This window comes from Helianthus annuus, chromosome 14 (genome assembly GCF_002127325.2).
Source record: "Helianthus annuus cultivar XRQ/B chromosome 14, HanXRQr2.0-SUNRISE, whole genome shotgun sequence".
In the NCBI taxonomy this organism is placed as follows: domain Eukaryota; kingdom Viridiplantae; phylum Streptophyta; class Magnoliopsida; order Asterales; family Asteraceae; genus Helianthus; species Helianthus annuus.
The window spans coordinates 68,746,707-68,752,135 of record NC_035446.2 but is presented as its reverse complement, the minus strand read 5'-3'; the positions used below and the strand labels follow the sequence as shown (position 1 = coordinate 68,752,135).

Genomic DNA, 5,429 nt, shown 5'->3' with positions numbered 1-5,429 from the left:
TAGGTAAAAGGTAAAACATAAAGTTTTTTTAGTAAAACGTAAAAAGTTTTACGTAAATGTCATTTAAAAACCGGCGCGTAAAACGTAAAAACGTAAAAAAAGTTAACGTAGAAAACCGGCGTGAACGAAAAAAAACGTTAACGTAAAAAACCGGCGCGTAAAACGTAAAAAAACGTTGACGTAAAAAATTAAACCGTAAACTTTTTAATGCAAACCGTAAACTTTTTTAACGTAAAACGTAAAAACGTGAAGCGTAAAAAGCTTTATGTACAACGTAAAAAGTTTTACGTAAAACGTAAATTTTTTTAGTAAAACGTAAAAAGTTTTACGTAAAATGTAAAAAACCGGCGCGTAAAACATAAAAAAACGTTAACGTAAAAAAACCGGCGCGTAAAACGTAAAAACGTTAACGTAAAACTTTTTCACGTTCCGTAAAAAAACGTAAAAAAACGTTAACGTAAAAAAACCGGCGCATAAAACGTAAAAAACCGGCGTGTAAAATGAAAAAAACCAGCGCGTAAAACGTAAAAAACCGGCGCGTAAAACGTAAAAACGTAAAAAACGTTAACGTAAAACTTTTTTACGTTTCCTAAAAAAAGCTCGTAAAAAACGCTCGTAAAAAATGGTGCGTTAAAAAAAACGGCATTAAAAAAACGGAGCGTTAAAAAAACGGCGCGTAAAAAACTGCGCGGTAAAAAACGACGTTAAAACGGCGCGTCAAAAAAACGACGCGTAAAAAAGCCGGACGTAAAAAACGGCGTGTAAAAAACTGGCGCACAAAATTAATTGTTTTTGTCAAAAAATCTGAATTTAAAATTGTTTTTAATAAAAAAATCTTTAAAAAAATAAAAAGTAATATAATAAAACTAAAAAGTAATATAATAAAACAAAAAAAGTAATTAAAAATCATAAAGAGAAAAAGACAAAAAAGTGTTATTTTACTAAACTACCCTTTTGGATTAAAAAAATTAAAGACATAATAAGACAAATTGTATTTAATATTAATTTTTCTTACTTTTAATCTCATCCATTAATCTTGTTGATCTAAAGGCTAGAAAGTGGTTCCTATGGTTCTTACAACTAGAGATGGTTTTCATTTTAGCGATCCCCTATATATATATATATATATATATATTACAACTAGAGATAGTTTTCATTTTAGCGATCCCCTATATATATACATATACATATACATATATATATATATATATATATATATATATACAGGGTAGGGTTCCAGCGTGAACAACCTCCCAAGAGTGAACTGCGTGAACAGATATGGACCCTTGATTTCCTTTTTAGTTGTTAAGGGTTGGATTGTAATTATATAAAAAATTAGATTTAAATCATTATTTTAATAATTGAATTAAGTTACATCTTTCCTAATTTAAATTCATTATTCACATTATGTTTATTTATTAATAAGATTATTTTAATTTTTATTTCAGATTTCATCACCAGAATTCAAATTTTGATTTTTAAGATCCACGTAACCTTCATATTTCAACGGTATACACATGTGTATTTGGATATAAATAGAACAGTACACATGTGTACTCAGCATCGTACATATGTATACAGTAATTCACAGGTGTACATCAACATTCAATACAAAAAAAATTCTGAGATATCACAAAAACAGACGATATACACATGTGTACATCACATTAAAAAGAGGGCAAAATCATAATACACATGTGTACATCGCATTTAAACAAATAATTATTTTAATAATTGAATTAAGTTACATCTTTCCTAATCCTTGATTTGATTTGTGAGAGATTTGTACAATCAATTTAAGAGGATAATTGATTACTTGATTTGTGAGAGATTTATGCAATCAATTTAAGATTGAAATTACACATATACCCTTTTTGTATTTAATTAAATGTAAAAATTAACCAAATAATTACCATCATGCCACTCACTTTAATCTCAAGATCATAAAAATCAAGGGCCCAGATCAGTTCACGCAGTTCACTCTTGGGATTTTGTTCACGTTTGAACCTAATCCTATATATACATACATATATATATATGTATATATATATGTATATAGGGGAAGGATAAATCGAAAACCCACTTGAGTTGAGAAAACTCAGAAAACCTTTGTAAAAAAACCATGTAAACTCAAGAAACATTTCTAAAAAAATAGGAAATGTAATATACATACATTTGAACATTTTTAAAAAAGAAACACATAAAAACACCAAGTAGTTTTTTTTTTTTAAAATGTTACAAAATTTCAGGTTATATAATATATATGTCCAAAAAAAAGAGTAAACTGCCATTTTGGTCCCTGTGGTTTGGCCAGTTTTGCCACTTTAGTCCAAATCTGAAACTTATTACATCTGGGCCCCTGTGGTTTGCATTTTGTTGCCATTTTAGTCCAAAAGTGTAATAAGTTTGAGATTTGGACTAAAGTGGCAAAACTGGCCAAACCACAGGGACCAAAATGGCAGTTTACTCCCAAAAAAATGTAACATATAAATTTTCAACATTTTTTTAAAAAAAAAATTAAGTGTTTTTTTTTTCATTGCTTTCCATAAATAGGTCCGTGTACATTTATATTACATTCCCTATTTTTTAGGGTTTATTTGGGTTTTCTCAACTCAAGTGGGTTTTATCTTTCCCCTATATATATATATATATATATATATATATATATATATATATATATATATATATATATATATATATATATATATATTTATATATATATACTAGTCGTTTGCCCGTGCGATGCGGCGGGAAACTGATATGCACAAAATGCAACATATAAGTTATATCAATTGTGGCATAAAACTAACCTTTTTTTTAGTACTAATGTTGGAAAAAGTGTGCTTTTGTCTTCCTTTTGTATTTTCAGGATTAAAAGAGCTCAAATTAACAAAAGAAGTAAAAAGACAGCAAAATCTAACATAAATACAAGAAAAGGAACAAAAGTGGAATGCCCGACCCCTCAACAGCATCTTCCCAAGCAAAACTGAGGAAACAGAAGACTGAACACGCTCCGTGCTCAGCGAGCACAGGGCTGTGCCCAAGTAGCAGCAGAAAAGACAAACCCATAGAAGCTTCTACTGCCCACCACGGGGCCGTGCCTAGCGGACACGGGGGCGTGGTCAACTTCCTGCAGGCGCATTTATGGTAATTGCGAATTACAATTAATTAAGAGAGAGACGCGGATGGACACGGGGCCGTGCGCTCCGTGCCCGAGCTTCTATTCAGCCTATATATAGGAGTGTTTGGAGCCATTTTAACTCATCCCTTGGCACACCACCTTTCTCACACTTCACCCACCACCACCATAACACCATCATCCACCACCATCATCCATTGTCCATCATAGAGTGTGTGAGTCATCTCGGGATCCAAGATTGATCGTAAGAGTTCCTGACAATCAAAGGCCATGTTTGCCTAAGTCTCTTACATCACTTGGTGAAGACAAGTGTTTAGTGTAATACTTTTTATTTTTAATCTTTTGCACTTTTTAATTAGTTTTGTATTAATGACTTTAGTTACTAGTTTCTTTTGTTGAAGGTGATTCTTCCTTATCGTTTGTCCGTGGTGTCTTGGCATTATTTTACTGTCTCTATAAAATAAAAGATTTTCACCATTCATATCTCCACGGTCTATATGGAGGTATGTTGGCTACCTGGTCGGGGGTTAAGGGAACGGTTTGGTAAGAGTCTTGCCATTGTTCAGTGTATAGATCCTGCAAAGGACCTGGGTCAAATTTAGTAGGACCTCCTTCAATACCCAAAGGTATTGGGTGGTGGGGGTCCAAACTCTTTGAACCCCTCATAAGTTAAATACTATTAAAACTTTAACCCAGTTACTTAGGACTGTATCCCTGCTGACTCAGACTACTTAGCTGAGGGTAACGTCGCCTTCAAAAGAGGGGCCTACCACATTATGCATTAATAACTTAATTGATTATCTTTCAATAATCCGACCCTTTAGGATTGTATCCTTGCTGACTCAAATTACTGGGTTGAGGGTAATGTCGCCTTCAAAAGAGGGGCCTACTACAATAATTAAGATAATCTCTTAAACAAGTGCAAAAGTGCGAAAATAATCAAAGGTTACACTAACACACGAGTCGGATCCAAGTGATTCATCTTGTCTATCTGTTTTATCTTTATTTTAATTTTCAACATTTTAGTTAATTTTATTTTCTTAATTAAAAATCTTTTTCTAACATTTTGATTTGATTAGACGTTGAGGATAAACCGGTACTAAAAGCTCTTGTGTCCTTGGACGACCTCGGTATCTTACCAACACTATACTACGTCCACGATGGGTGCACGTGCCCATATGTGTGTTTAGTGTTTGTAAATATCGTGTTTTATAAATTTAAAACTTGGCTAAAAAAGTGTAGAAGGGCTTAAAATACATACCTAAAATATATTACACCTAACGCACATCAAGTTTTTGGCGCCGTCGCCGGGGACACAAGGATTTTAGGAAAGTTAGGAATCAACGGCCTAATCATTTTTTTTTATTTTTTTTTATTTTTTTAGGATTTTTTTTAATCTTTCAGCTTCTGCAGAACTCAGCATGGGCCGTGCCTGGTCGGACACGGGTCATGCCCAGCAGTGTTACTGGCAGTTTTTAATTTTCCGAGTTACAGAAGGCTGAGCACGGGGCCGTGTCGGTGCAACACGGGGCCGTGTCCAACTTTCCAGTAACAGGGATCCGGAAAACAATCACTGTAACTCCGACCACGGGCCGTGTTCACTGAGCACGGGGCCATGGTGAACTTTCTAACCAACATTCTTTTTTGTTTTGTTGCAGGACTTGGAATCAGACGCCACCTCTACGTAGTGTATGAGCTCCAGTTCTAATAAAGACATAAAAGAACCTCTAGAAGAACCCGAACGCTTTCTCAGAAAAAGACCAAAAGCTAAAAACCAAGAGAAGGTTTCGGGGGACCCATTTCCAATGACGGACCAACGTACCCTCATGGATTACCTACGACCCACCGTAGGTAATCTCGGCGCCGCTATCAATGCACCGAATGTTGAAGCCAACAACTTCGAACTTCGGCCACATTTGATACAAATTCTTCAAAACTCCGCAACCTTTCATGGGCTTGCGGACGAGGATCCCCATCTACATATTACTAATTTCTTAGAAATATGTGATACATTTCGGATCAATGGAGCATCAAATGACGCCATCCGCCTTCGAATGTTTCCATTTTCACTAAAAGACCGAGCAAAAGCTTGGCTCAACGCCCTCCCAGTTGGATCGGTAAACACCTGGGATGAACTAGCCAAAAAATTTCTATATAAGTATTTCCCTCCCGCTAAAACGACTAAATTAATGACTGAAATTAATACATACTCACAAGAGGAGGGAGAATCCTTATATGAAACTTGGGAAAGGTTCAAGGAGCTATTGCGAAAGTGTCCCCATCACGGTCT

At 34.6% G+C, this 5,429-nt stretch overlaps 1 non-coding gene across 1 annotated transcript; it reads right to left on the bottom strand.

The window, feature by feature from the left end:
• Positions 1 to 5,322: 5,322 nt before the first annotated feature.
• Positions 5,323 to 5,429, bottom strand: LOC118487005. Its single transcript, XR_004880172.1, has one exon. It is a non-coding gene; the product is annotated as a small nucleolar RNA R71 (small nucleolar RNA).